The following is a 16,061-nucleotide window of genomic DNA, read 5'->3' as shown; positions in this document are numbered from 1 at the left end:
GCAGACAGGTTACAATACGTTACAACAGGGTCCTGATGTCCAGTCAATTTCACAAGCTTCTTGCTGGCACACCCCCCCAAGGTTTCAATAGTCCAAGGCACAAACCAGGATTGTAGCCACCAAAGTTCACAGACAGGTCTCACGAATCTCCAAGATAAAACTCCACAAGCCAGGAAGGGTGGGGCCGCCTTTTATCCTTTCCCAAGCACCACACCCAAACCCAGCTGTGACCTCTAATGCTGGAAATACCTAGCCAATTGAGTTCGTCTCTGATTAGCTCTCCTTTGTCGCATATCTATGATGTCATGAGCATCTTCCCCCAGGGAATCCAGGCTGCTTGCTGGGGAGAGCTCCCCCTGGTGGAACTCTGGCTGTCCTTCTTCTTCAGCCTGGGATTCCGCTTCCTCGTCAGTCTGCACCTCCTGGTCCTCAGCCTCTCCCTCTGAGCTGGAAGCCGACAGCAAATCAGCCATTCCCGGAGGGGTCCCAGGCTGAACCACAACAGGATACCAAATTGAATGTGTGGATAGAAGGTAATAAAAGACCAAGGATTAAAAAAAATGGCTAATAGCAACGGAGGACGAGGGAGGCTGGGGAAATCCAAGCTTGGAGTATTATAGGGACGCATATTATATTGATAGGCTAATGGAATTACAATTATTAGAGGAAAAACCATGGGTAGAATTAGAGAAAGAAATTAATGATATTAAGGATCAGGAATTATTATTTAGGAAATAGAATAAGGTAGAAATAAATAGACTATTAGACCCTACTAAAGAGATAATAGAGAGTTGGATGAAATGGCAAGATAAATTGAAAATGACAAACTCTAAATTAGCAACGCTGCATGTGATAAATACAAAGAAACCTCACAAAGATAATATGGGAACTAAGGAGGAAAGGTATACAGAGAATAGAACAGTTATATGAAAGGGACGGAAGAATTAATAGAAATGAAATAGAGAGGTGCTTGGGAAAACAAAACTGGTTACAAATCAATGCGATAAACACATATTTAAGTAAAAGGGAAAATAAAGAAATATTTATGAGACAAGAAATAAATTTAGAAAAGATACTAAGGGATAAGTGTAAGAATATAAAAGCACAAACAGGTAACATATATAGAGAATTATTACAAGCGGAAGAACAATAGTAAAAGGACTGACGAGATATTGGCAGGACGAATTAGAAATTGATGAATGGGATATGGAAGGTATAATTGAAAATATTAAAAAAATTAAAAACACAAGAATAAGAGAGATGAGAAGAAAAATACTACATAAATGGTATTATACACCAGTACAATTAGCACGTTTTCAAACAACGAAGAAAGGAAATTGTTGGCATGGGTGCAAGGAAAAAGGAGTATTTATGCATATGTTTTGGGAATGTAATAAAGTTCAAAAATTCTGGAAACAAATACAAATGGAAGTGAATAAAATTACGAATGGTAATTGGAAAATAACTAAGGAAGCAGCATTATTGATAAAAAATAGTGAGGTAAAATACGAAGAAATCAAAATTGCAGCGATAGAAAGTGCCCAGGCAATTATAGTGCTTGGGTGGAAAGATGACAATAAATGGACGATAAAAAATTGGTGCAAATACATGGCGGATCACATTCACTATGAAATTATGGAAATTAGACTACATAATTATAATGAAGGAAAATTAGCAGCAACAATGAGGCGGTGGGAGAAGGTTAAAAATTACAGCAACATCAGTAAGCGATGCAAATGTAAGAAATAAAATTCAATCACTCTATAAAGAATGAACAATGTAACCCAGAGACAAAGCAAATGAAGGATACAAAATGGATTCTTCCCTGGTGAAGGGATTTTTTTTTCTGTATAGTGATGGTACACTTTGTTTTCTGTTTGTTTTTTGTAAAATTCTAAAAACTCAATAAAAATATATTTTTTTAAAAAAAGAGCTGCTTCTGAGAAGGTTTCAAGATTAAAAGAAACGTTTTTATAACATTAAATAAAATCTAACTATCTACTGTATCTACCATATCTATCTGTTTGTCTATCTGTCTGTCTGTTTCTATCATCATCATCATCATCATCATCATGTCCTAATATCCTTTTAAGTTACTACAGGAACATATTATTCATCCCCTCCCAACACACATACATAATTTCAGCATATGACTATTCATAACAGGGGAGGGACTTTATTTACATAGTTGTTCTAACCTACCAGGTTTTTTTCTTTATCTATCCAGTTGTCTCATACTTTCAAGACCAAATGTATCTTGACAAAAAAGGTCATTTTTATGAAATATGAATGCAAAACTTATTGTTAGTAAACATGGTTAGACTAGCAGGTGAATAAAAGTTAACTGTACATGGATCTAAGATACAGAATTATTGAAATAGATTATTGGCCTCATTCTTCCACATTTATTTAATATATTGATATTGCTGATTAAAACTTGTTGATGAATAGAGAATGTAGTTAGTTTGCAGTCCAAATTGACTTGCATGATACAAATTATGGTTTTAGAACAATCTCACATAATCAACCACCCTCCAGCAAGTCTGTATATTAGCTTAGCATACTGTATGAACCCAGTCAATGGCAGCCTTCTAGACAAATCATGTAGAATAAACCATGACTTAGCACAATGTAGATATCTAGTTAGCATCTCTCTTAAAAAAACTGTCCTGATTATATTTTAAACATCCCCATTCCTTTTATGTTTAAATGCCCCAGTGCAATACAGCAATCACAGGTTTTTGAGTCATTAGTGACACTAGAGCTGGGTGGCTATGCTTCCTTTAGGTAATAATGACTATTAACAATTTAATTGAAAAACAATCAGTTAGGAAAAGAAGTCAGGGAATACACAAAATCTCTTCCCAGGAGTTTTTGGCTCAAGCAAACACATCAATTAACTAGCAAGGAAATTGGATGAGATAGAAGGAGAACAATGTGGTGGCACATTCACATTGATTATATAGAGTGATGGACGTGGAGGTTGGTTGACAGGCTATCCTGTCTCCCAAAATGGAGTTTTGTAGGTTTAAAAAGTGGCATCAATCAGATAAACTGCAGGCCAAGACAGGTCTTTGGTAAAGAAAACAAATGCAATACAAGTGAACGGTAAGGCTGATACATTAGATCTATAGATCCTTTAAACTGGAATATAAATATCTATTTTTTCATGATGTATTTAGCATTGTTTAGGTACTATCCCAGAATGGGAATATGGATATTCTTCCATGAACAAATTTATTTTCCCACTCTCCGTTTTTTTCCTTATCCTTTTTAGTCCAGCAACAAATGTTGAAGAGAGGATGATGCACCTTCTGATGTTTCTGAAATCATCATCATAATTCAAAGCATCCATCAGGCCTCTCTATGTTGTTCATCTAAAGATTGCTTGATTGATTGGGATGTAACTCAGTTTCTTGCCTTCAATCTTAGCTGCCAGGTCAACCACATATTGTGGGAACAGACACCCTCTTCTTAGAAGATTATTACATTCATTCTCATGATTCATTATTTGATATGCATGGATTACACATTGCTGTTAGTTTCTTTCTGATCATCATTTGGATCTAGTCATCATTTCCAAAAGGAAAGAAAAGTATGTATTGAAAGTTGAGTTGGGACTCTAAAATTATTTGCAAACCACCTCCTTTTTCTTGCAGCCTAATGATCTGTGATATTGGTTCAGTTTCAGAGTTGTCTGGTATAATGACAGTGACTTTGTTGCCAATTTGTGCATTAAATCTTCTCTTCTGTTCAAATGCTGATCTCCCATCAGGATCAATGATAATGGAAGCTCCTGGTATGTCTCAAATTTGCTCTTTTGCAAGTTGAAAGGACACAATGTACAAATTTTGTTGTCTTAGCAGTTTCTAATAATTCAACAATTTTATGTTTTGAATTCCCATCATTGTGAAGTAATTCTACTCTGTCTTGATGCATTAAGTAAATTTGAATGAATTTGGCTTGTTGGTTGGGGTCTGGCATTAAATGCCCAATATAATGATGGATTTGCCCTTGAATAATCACAGGATTCCAAGCATCCCTCATTGGAAGGGCTATGTTGGCACCAAAGGATGTCATTTAGAAGAGGCAGCTGTATTATCTGATGTTCTTCCTGAACTCATTTGCAATAGGTTTATCATTTCTATCTAAATTGAGGAGTTCATTAGGTAGAGATTGCAAATTGCCTATCCTGATCTTTCACTTCATACAACAAAAATTGGCAGTTTCTCTGGGGAATAAGAATTCATGACAGTAAGGGCAAACTTTGGCCATGGCACTAACATACATTATGCAACCCATGCAATTTTGCCTTGCCTTGTTGAGATCCTGTTGTTGAATGTGGGTATTGCTGTATTCAGGAACTCTTGCACTTAATCTGTTTGCCATATACAAATTCTCCAACTGATCTACCCTTTCTTTCTCCATCTTTTATTGTCTTTTCATTCTGATCTTTACTTGTGGTTCTGAAGATGTGTAATTCTTACATCCTCCATTTCTTCATCTCTCATCATCCTTGCCCCATCCCGACAATGTTTGGTGTCAACTTGTGACCATGGAGGTCACCAATTTGTGACCTTATCTTAGAGGGAATTAGAAGAGGGAATCAAGCTCCAAATCTCCTGAGGGTAGGATAGGAAGCAATGGGTGGAAACTAATCAAGGAGAGAAGCAACCTAGAACTAAGGAGAAATTTCCTGAGTTAGAACAATTAATCCATGGAACAACTTGCCTCCAGAAGTTCTGGATGCTCCAAAACTGGATGTTTTAAAGAAGATGTTGGATAACCATTTGTCTGAAATGGTATAGGTGTTGACCCTGAAGCATCAGGGCTGCCATTCCAGTGGGGGAAACACCCAGAAGGGGAATGTGTTCAGCTTGACCTCCAGTTGATACTCCTGCAAGGGAGTTGTCAGAAGGCAGCTCAGCTGGGAGGCACACTTAGACAACAGTCCAGCTACGTGGGGAGAGAGTTTAGCCTCCTAATCGTGGTTTGTGAAGTTTCCGAACTACCGTATTTTTCGCTCCATAAGGCGCAGTTTTTTTCCTCCCAAAGTAGAATGAAAAATCAGCCACGTCTTATGGAGCGAAGATGCAGGCAGGGAGGGGGGGGAGGCGCTGGAGCAGAGGGGGGGCGGCGATATACTCATCTGGAGACCGCCGCCTCTGTCGCCGCCTCTCCTCTTCCCAACCCCGAAGAGAGCCGCACCTTTCGGCCTCCGGAAGTGCTGGGCCGGGGGACGCCTCTACCCCGCAGGTTTAGGAGGCGGAGCAGCACCGGAGGAGCGTTGGCGGTTCCGAGCCTTTGGGAAGGCTACGGGAATCGCTTCAGGAGGCGGGGAGGTCTCGAAGACACAAAACCCAGCCAGTCGCTCGCAGCCGGCCGCCGCCTGTGCAAAGTTTGGCTGCGAACTCGGCTGGCTAGCTGCTGCCTAGCCCCCTCCCTCCCGGAGGAGGATCTCCCTTCGCACCACCAGCGGCGCTCCCCCCGCCAGCCAGCCAAGCCCCGCGCCCGCCGGAGCCGGCTCCTCGCTCTCCCCCCGCTGCCCGTCGCGTTTGCAGGAGGTGGGGAGGATCGGGCGGCCCGCCAAGGCCAGGAGGGACGCCGCTGCCCCCCTCCCTCTCTCCGCCCGCCGCTGCGCCTCCTGCTGAGCCCCCTCGGCCCCGCGCGGCGCCTGTCAGAGGAAGCTGCCCTGTCCCGGCCAGGATCCGGGGGCGAGGTCGTCGGGGTTTGAGGGGCCCTAAACCGCCCACAGCAGAAAAACAGAAAAAATAAGGGAGAGAGAAAGAGAGAGAAAGGAAGAGGAGAGATAGAAAGGGGGAGAGATAGAGAAGGAGAGAGAGAAAGAGAGAGATACAAAGAGAGTGAGTGAGAGAAGGAGAGATAAGAGAGAGAAAGAAAGAGGGACAGAGAGAAAGAAAGAGAGGGACAGAGAGAAAGAAAGAGGGACAGAGAGAAAGAAAGAGAGGGACAGAGAGAAGGAAAGAGAGGGACAGAGAGAAAGAAAGAGAGGGACAGAGAGAAAGAAAGAAAGAGATGGACAGAGAGAAGGAAAGAGAGGGACAGAGAGAAGGAAAGAGAGGGACAGAGAGAAAGAAAGAGAGGAACAGAGAAAGGGAGAGAGAGAAAGAGAAAGAAAGGTAGAGAGAAAGAGGGAGAGATAGAAAGAAAGAAAGAGAGAGGGGGGCTTGTTTGTATATTTTCCCAATTCCCCTAGGGCAGTGTTATTGTAATAAATATTTTAGCCTACTTTTTGGCTCAAAATATTTTTTTTTCTATTTTCCTCCTCTAAAAACTAGGTGCGTCTTATCAGCAGGTGCGTCTTATAGAGCGAAAAATACGGTAATTGCTTAATGGAAGGGAATGGTGCAGATAGGAAGGCACACAGGATGGAGCACAATAGTTTAAAATGGTGGTGGGCGCACTAGCAAACCGTCACTGACATTTCATTTAATTAAATTGAGTGATTGTGAGTACGTGCTGGAACGCTGAAGATAAATAGCTACAACGCTGTTCCTTGGTTGTTGTGTTTTCTTGTTACATGGATCTGGAACCTGACAGTAGTGTTTTGTGCCTAGACAGGGGGTTGGACTATAAGACCTCCAAGGTCCCTTCCAACTCTGTTACTTCTATTTCTAATTATGCTCAAAATTATTTAATTTAAATAATTAATTTATTCACAATGTTGTATGCTGCCGTTTTCACCTCAGTACACCTTGCAATCTCTGATAGCTTCTCCATTGAGTTCTAGGAAACTATCAAAGTTTAAAAACAGGATGACATGGTCTCCTGGGGGCTAGGGCAAGGCCTATCTACCTGATCTCTGGTGGCCAAAATGAGGCCCCAGTTTCAGAGTAGGAAACAGTTGAAAAATGCAAAAGAATGGGCAAGGAGTATAACTAATGTATTTAACTGACACCAGGGAAATCCAGTTTTCTACTCTATTGGTAGTCACAACAGCTCACTCTACCTCACAGGATTGTTGTGAAGAAGTGTAGGTGAATGGGGTACTATGTAAATGAACAAAGACAGTATGTAGAGATACATGTGCAATTTATTTGGGCCAGAGAAGAGCTACATAAAGCAGTTAAAATATCCAGGCCTTCCTTTGTGCATTTTAAAGTTTTTTTTCTTCTTTAAGAGTCACATAGTGAGACAATTGCTTGCTGCCAGGTAGGGGAAGGATTGCAAGACTGGCTGGGAAATTGTCACAAAATGTTGAAAATGAAGATCATGTCACGCAGCAGCACAGCAAAATAACAGCACTCAATAGCACTCAAATAGCAACAGTTTACCCAAGTTACATTCCTTGTGAATCATGAATTCTGGATTTTGGATGAATTCTGTGTCATTTAAGGTATCTTGATTAAAAAATTGTTGCCCTATGATGTGAGGCACTGTTTTGTCCAGGTAAAGGTCATGGCAAAAAGAGTTTTAGTAATATAGAGATGTTGATCACAGAAGATGAACTGAGTATCATCTCTGTATCTGCCATCTTAAAGATCTTACAAAATGTTATCTCATTTAGGAATTGTTTAAGCCCACCATACACATAACTTTTAAATTAAGTACTCTTTACATTTAAAAACAATCAATGCCAGATAGGGAATAAACAAATTGCGTGCCAAATGGGTTCCTTCATGTCCTTGAGATGATCTATTTTCCCAGCTGTCACATCATTCAGCCTGTTTTTGAATGTTTTGGAGGATAGAAGCTAAACAACAGAAGCTTACCTTTTTTATTTTCCAGGTCAAGGGCATGCAAACTTTTATTGTGCAATGAAACTAAAGGGGAAAAGAAACTCTGCAATGACACAAGATTGTCAAATTGAATGCAAATTCAGACAATGCCAGACACACAACTATATTATTTATACATTTATTTATTTTATTTATTCGATTTTTATGCCACCCTTCTCTTTAGACTCAGGGCAGCTTACAACATGTTAGCAATAGTACTTTTTAACAGAGCCAGCATATTGCCCCCACAATCCGGGTCATTTTACCCATCTCGGAAGGATGGAAGGCTGAGTCAACCTTGAGCCGGTGATGAGATTTGAACCACTGACCTACAGATCTACAGTCAGCTTCAGTGGCCTGCAGTACAGCACTCTACCTGCTGCGCTACCCCGGCTCTTATAAGATTCCTGTGTAAGCTCATGGAAAACTCATAGGTTAATAAAGATTTTAGGTTTATTTTTACATTGGTTTTAGTAAACATGAGCACTAATTGAAGATGAGAGCCAGTTTGATCTAATAGTTAAAGCACCAGGCTGTGAATTCTAGTCCAACCTTAGGTACAAATGCCAGCTAGGCAACTTTGGGCCAATCCTTCTCTTTCAGCTCAACTTGAGTTGTGTGTAAAAAACAACAAAGGTAGGATACAACTAAATAAAATATTCTGACACTTCTGAATTATAAGTAGCTTGTGGTTTAATATCGGCTGATGATAATTCATCGTTATCTTGAATATAAAATGATTTGAACAGTGGACTAGTGATCTTGGATTGGTTACAAAAAGTGAGCTCAGAGGTCACAACTGGATCACCCAAAGTGGGAGGATCAAAAGCTATTATCTTTTTCTATTTTGACATTGTGGATTGAAGTCACTGTTTTTACCATTTAAAACACCACCACCCTGAAGAACATCTGTAGGAAGGAGCACACAATGCTAGTTTTGTTAAGGATAAACTTTAATAGAAACTCGCCAACAACGAACAGAACAAGAACAACGAGGCCACACCTGGCAGCTATTTATATATGCTGCTGCCAGGTGTGGTCAACCAATTAACTTGGAGCATTTTCCTGCCAGGGAGAAACCCTGGACACAACACACCCCTTACATAAACACAAACCAATGCCATCAGTAGTGTGTTTTAAAGCCCTTTTTGTTTGTGCCTGTGCTCATGCATGCAATGTTTCTGCACATGGACAGAAGAGTTCTGGGCAGGTGGGCGGAGCCACCTGCTGCTGACATTACTGGTTCTTAGAACTGGGTTCAACTGGGAGCCACCCACCACTAAATGCCATGGAACACCACACTGGATACATCTTTTTCAGGCCATCATCAGTTGTGGAATCTACTGTAAGATGTAGTGGAGTTCTTTTTCTATAGCTTTCAGATAAAAGCCAGGTAACTAACTACCGTATATGCTGCAAATATTGCATCTTTGAATTTTTTGCATTATCCACATGATTAATCTGATTTGTTAGCTCACCTCCAACTCATACTTCTGTCATTTCTCCTATAGAAAGAAAGTGATTTTGTGATCAGGATACAGTGGAATATTTGTTGTATTATTGTTATTTCTTTTGGCATGCATACCGTTTTTTTTAAAAAAGAACTTTATAAAATAATATAAATATGATATAAGCCCAGTTTAAATGAAAATCTTACAATTACAAATGCTCATTTTAGTATTTTTTTTCCATTTTAAAGTAAAATAAAAGGAATAAAGTATATTTATTCCCAAGTTCTTGCTGTTCAAAGCAACTAAAATGTAGTCTGTTAAGTTCAGACTTACAAGGTAAGTTCAAAAAAGGTAAATTCTAAAATTTTGGATTTCGGATAAAGGTCCAGCCCAGCGGTGGATTGCTCGCAGTTCGGATCGGTTCTTAGAACAAATAGCGGTGGTGGTGGGAGGCTCCGTCCACCCACCTGGGACACTTCTGCACTTGGGATGCTTCTGCAAATCGGTGTCCATTTAATTTAGAACCCACCACTGGTCCAGCCTGATGACATCTACTAATCTTTCTGCTACAAGAGCTAAGCTGGTTATTCAGAAGTTTCTGGTTACCACTGAAGGTTCTGGAGATCTTATAAAAGACCTGCACACACAAAAAAAGGGTGGGGGGAGTCTGGATATTTGTGGGATCACCTTTTTCCAATCATCTTCCCACCCTGTATAATCCCTGTAAAAAGGCTGGTATATTTTAGGTCCCATCAATTAAGCAAGGTCTTCTCCATTGTTCTAATTGTCCCCTGAAGTCCTTACTCTCCTGACTTTGCTGTACTTTTAAAAGGCCTTAAATATCTGTCTCTTCTCAAATTATACAACTATATTAAGAGTGATTTCAAAATGTTTGCTCATATAATGCGTAGAACACAGAAGGGGTGTGAAGAAAACCTCAATTGATGGATTGAGATGCTCAGAAAAAAATGAAGGGATTGACTTGGCAACAGTTCCATATAATTTGGGAACGTTTTGGCCCCTCATCATTTTTTAAAATTGGTTGCTTAATATTCTCCTTTGGGTGAAGAAATGTAAAGTGTGAAAGCTCTTTCTCAGCGGTTCTAATGACAGAGGAAGCCATGATTACCTTTAAAAGCCACCCACCAGATTGTGCTTTTGAATAGCATCACTTAATGGGTTTCAGTGGGCGCCTAAAAAAAAATCAGATTCTGTATTTTTCGTAACTGTACGTTAGGCAAAGTTTCAAATGATACAACTCTCCTAGCTCTCTCTATATTGCTGTGTTACTACAAATAGGGTAGTCTTAAAAATATGGGGAGGGGGAGGGCAAAATCCTGACTGAAATTACATAAGCCAGTTTGGTCTACTGCATAAGATACCAGGCCAGAAATTAGAAGACTATGAGTTCAAGTCCCGCCTTAGCTATGAAAGCTGGCTTTGTGACCTTGGGCCAGTCATTTTCTCTTGGCCCAATTCATCTCACTGGGTTGTTGTTGGAAAATAGAAGGAAAGTTTCCTTTCTTTTTTGTTCCTTGTTTTGATTTGCATTTTATATTATAATAAAGGCACTTTATTGATTAGCAGCCGTCAACAGAAAAATAACCTCAATGAATCTGCCAGATTCTTCCACCACCCTTAACCTCTCCTGGTAGAAAATCTCCTGGTATAAATATGTGCTGAATGAAGCTAGGTCTTCTTTTGAATCTTGAAGTTTTTATTGTTCACCTAAATGAAAAATAATAATACAGTATTCCTCAAGATCGGTCGCCATTTATTTGCAATCATTCTATATGATATCATATTTTTTCCTTTCCTCTCAGAATTAAGGAAATAATTCTGAAAATATCAAAGTCACTTTACATTTTTCAGCCCTCAGAAGATGAATAGTGAGGAAAAATGCGCACCCATAAATTGATTATATTGAAAAATGACAGTGATATTTGTGTGACCCTGTGAATAAGACTAACGAAGTATGATATCAAGTAGGACAATGCAGCCAACCATCTTAGAGAATTCAAAATATCGATGTGCTCTCCCTCCGTATTGATCTGTGCAACTTTCCACAAAGGCCCCAGTGGAATGAAAGAAAAAAGTACATTTCCTGAAAGAAAAGCTACACGATACAAAAAACTCCCCCTAAAATTACCGTCTGTTTCTATTAAATAGCAAGAAAAAAGAACTGGCCAGAGAACAATATCAAACAGTTGACTTTGACAAATCGCTGTGAGTCAATCCATTTCATATAATATAAAACATTTATATTATATTTTTATGAGCCATGTTGGCACGGCGGTTAGAATCAGGGATGGGTTCTAAGTAACCTCGCTGTCTGTGCGCTTCCTCCCGCCCCGTGTGGCAGCATGGCATGCGCAGTGCCAAAAAATCCCCACAAAATTAACATACACACATACACGGAAAACAAGATGGTGATGCATGCAGTGCTGAAAACTCGGCTTCTGCGCATGTACAGAAGAAAAAAAAACCTGGGGGAAAAAATTCCCATAAATAAATAATTTTATTTTTTTTAAAGATGGTGGTGTCCATAGACAGAACCAGTTCTGTGATATCATCGTGATGTCACCAGCAGCTTGCTACTGGTTCGGGCGAACTAGTCCGAACCAGGAGGAACCCATCTCTGGTTAGAATGCAGTACTGCAAACTAATTCTGCCAATTGCCAGCAATTTGATTCTCACAGGCTCAAGGTTGGCTCAGCCTTCCATCCTTCCAAGATCAGTAAAATGAGGACTCAAATTGTTGGGCACACTATGCTTTAAACCACTTAGAGGGGCCTGCAAAGCGCGGCATATAACTCTAAGTGCTACTGCTATTGTTATATATTTTTCTGTGGATACCCAGTTTTGCAGCACAACCCATTGTTCCATAGTGCAACTTTTTAAATATACACATGAAAGTGTTGGCTGTGTACAACTAAACAATGGCAAAAAGAGAAAAACATCATTGGAAGCAACACATACAACCTATGTTCCTTCCAAGCTTCACACTTGTGCAGCCGCCCAGCAGCTGTCAAATGGCTGTGAAAGTCTCAATCGCACTTACTATCAAAGATGACATATGAATTTTGCAAAGGCGTAATCTAAGGAAGGATAGAAAGAGAGAGAGAGAGAGACAGAGGAGGAAGAAGCTTGAAGACTTTCTACCAGATTCCAGACTGAAAAAGATTCAAAGAATAGCAGGCATGAAAAGGTGATTCAAAGAGGAAAAACTTTTCTGAAGCCTGGGTAATGGTATGTGGGGGCTTGGAAGACAGATGGAAGAGCCACAGACAAGCAGCAGCTTCATCTGGAGAAGGGTTGGTCAAATAGCAAGAGCACTTATACTTATATACCGCTTCATAGTGCTTTACATCCACTGAAGGGCTGCACTTACCTTTCTCTACAGGATCGGTTCCGGAGGCCAATGCGGCAGCAACTGCACACACGCCCGCATGAGAATTTTAGGACGCTTGCACGTGTGAGATTTCGGCGATTTTCAGGGATTTCTTTGCTTCCGTGCATGCGGAGAAGCAAAAGAAGAAATTACTAAAGAGAAATTTCAGTGATTTTTTTTTTGTTTCTGCGCATGCGCAGAAGCAAAAGAATTGCCAAAATGTCACACGCGTATGCATCCCTCACAAGATTTTGCTTCCTGCATATGCGCAGAATGAAAAACTTGCTGGATGCACGTGTATGCACAGTGCACCGATAGCAATGGTAATAGGAATCCGCCCCGGGGAGTGTACATATAAGGTAGGGCCAGCCATGCTTCCAAGGTCCCACTGGGTGGCACTATTTCATTGAAGGAATCTGGAATATGTCTACCTTCTCCAGTCTGGTAGGACTAGTGATGGGCTCCTACGGGTACGGTCAGGTACACAGAACTGGTAGAAAATTTTTTGAATTCCCCCCCTCCCTTCTGGGCTCTGAGTATGTTTTTCCTATCACAGGAAATGTGTATAATTTTAGAAGAGCTGTCTGTGCATGTGTGTACATATACTTTATATAATAGATAATGTATATTTTTGTGTGCCTGTGTGTAATATGTATGTACACATATGACATACATAAATAGAATTAAATAGTATATTTTGAATGTTCATTAATATTAAGGGAAATTGTATCGCTTTGAGGCGAGGAGATGCCAAGCACCCTAACCCAAACCCGTGACGTGAGTGACGTCAAGTTGGCCACCTTTAAGCCAGTCATATGAACTTTAAGCCAAACCTGGGCACATGATTGTCAAGCCACTACCACCTGGTCACATGGCCAGCAAGCCACACCCACAGTGTGGTAGTAAAAAGTTTTCCACCCTTCACTGGTAGGGCAGGCCAATAACTTCAGGGTGTAAATTACAGACTTGGTGTCCTAATAAAACAGGAGTCATTTATAATGTTATGTAAAAGTTTGCAAATACATAACCTCTATGTAGGACAAAGAGGATTAGCAGAACATTACAAACATCAACATGGAGAAAATGGCAGGAGATAAGTTCTCCTACCAAGGCTGTGGGTATCTTAAATCAAGATAAGGGCAAGAGTCCCAAAAGAATTCTTTGGCACTTTTGATACAAGCATCAACAGGTATAAAGAAATAACTTTCATTTATAAAGCATTGAAAAGAAATAACCAAAGGTCAGAGAAAAGGTTAAACAACCCAGAGTACAACATTCCTTATTACACGCTTATTTACCAGGTAAGCAGGAATCAACTCTGAATCACCAAAATAAACACAGACAATAGCAAGCTAATCAAAGAAGAAGCCACTAGCAACTCGTACCTCTTGCCCAAACTCACTCAAGACTGATAGGACACTGTGCTATATATAAGCAGACAACAAAACTCATTTCTTTGTGCCAGAGCACTGAGGGGGAAAGAAACATCTGGAAAAAAAAGTCAAGCTCACAAATATCAACAGTCCAACAGGAACCTATTTTTTAATTTACAGTATTAAATATAGTATAGTATTAAATTTTCTTTGGGTTTAGCAATAGTTCTTCAGTAAGAAAGATCAGCAGTGTGAGGGTGGATTCTGAGTGACTTACAACCCTAAAAGCAGAAAAGCACTAAAATTATTTAAAACAGTCCGTGAGGGTCCACAAAAAAAGAGATATTTAAATCAGAGGCAGTTTCATATTGTGGTTACAGTTTGTCTGCTGGAAATATTTTAAGTCATACTCTCTCCTTGATAAATGTCTTGGATGGTGAGCATCCTAGGTGGGATGCTGGGGGTTCACAGGGGTTTGGGAGAACCTCTAGCTAAGATTCTGTATAGTTCGGAGAACCCCCAAATCCTACTCTTGGCTGGCCCTGCCACCCCCTGCCCAACCCCTCTCAAAAGCCCCCACACAGCCTGTTTTGGATGCAGATAAGTGCACATGGAGGCTTGAGAGTGCAAAAAACAGGCCTACCAGAAGTTTGGAAAGGCCGGAAACAGGTCCCTTTCCGGCCTTCAGAACATGGGGAGACCATTTTCACCATCCTGGAGGCTCAAGGAAAAGCCTCCAGAGCCTGGGAAGGGCAAAAACATTCTCCACATGATGCTGGAGGCAAACTAGGCCATGTCTACCATGGCCAGGCCTACCTAGCAATTGGGCAGAAAACCCCTTGCTACATTTTTTGAAACCCACCCCTGGTGAGCATATGCTTATCATGGGTGAAGCAAAGTCTGTAGTCTCTCTTTCTCCCTCCTTCCCTAACCCTTCTCCTTTTATCCATGTATCTCCCCCATTCAGAGTGAACATATATAAGATACCCATAGCAGCTCAATCCAATGTTTATCGTATCCACTCATTGCCCCTTTGATATCTGCACAATAATTAAGCTCAGAAGAAAATTAGAATTTCACTGTCAACAGGAATCCTAATGACAATTTGTTTCCCATAGTAAACCATGAGAAAACACACCCTTAGTTTAGCTAATCTTATTTAGATACTGTACAAGCCCATCTTCCAATCTGGTCTGGATCAATTAGCATCCTCCTAACTTTCTTCAAAGCACAAAATCTCTGCAGATTTTAAGATAAACCAGTTAAGATTTCATGAAAGTAATAGATGACTGTTTATGTAACATTTTATAAAGCCTGGAAAAGGATCTTACTGAAATTTTAGATAGAGAGCAAAGTTGAAATCGAGAATGAATGGAGAGATTGCCAGACTGTACGAAGAAGAAGAAAAAAACCGCTTGTGCTTTCCTCACGTGATGGTGAAACTTTCAGAGGCAGAGTGCCTATTGATCTGTGACAACGAGGTTGGAGAGGCAAGCTTGCAGAGATGATTATGATGAAAATGCCTTACTTCTGATTTGAGGTGCAAAATGATCAGATAGGGAACACATAGTAGCATGTTTAATGGGTGATTGGAGAATGCCTGTCAAATTAAATTGGTGCCCTGAGTATTACATGCTGCTGTAAATATGACTCTGCATCAAAAATGATAGTATTATCACCCAGCCAGCTCTTACAGTATCACACATTTGTAAAAGGGATGGTGCGTGCATGTTGGAAGCCATGGAGAAGCACATAAGAATGATAGAGAAGCCTCTTTGATGAGTGTGTGTGTGTGTGAGAGAGAGAGGGAGAGGGAGAAAGATGATAAGATAGCAGAAAAGAAGACGAAGGGATGTGGAGACATAAGACTTTTGTATTGTCAGATTCATATAGTTTGCCTTTCAAAGTAGCCATTTTTGAAGACAGAGAATTTTTCTTCTATGAATGAAACGCATTTTGCATTAAGAACTTGCAGATGTTTGTCTCTTTATTTAAACATCACCTAGTTAGATAAATACCTGGAATATTTATCTATTTATTTAATCATTAAAACTAAATCTACTCATTTATTCCGAAACCCCTAACTTTTTAAAATGGATAAGCATAG

This window comes from Erythrolamprus reginae, chromosome 3, assembly GCF_031021105.1.
Source record: "Erythrolamprus reginae isolate rEryReg1 chromosome 3, rEryReg1.hap1, whole genome shotgun sequence".
NCBI classification, from domain to species: domain Eukaryota; kingdom Metazoa; phylum Chordata; class Lepidosauria; order Squamata; family Dipsadidae; genus Erythrolamprus; species Erythrolamprus reginae.
This window is presented reverse-complemented; position numbering follows the sequence as displayed.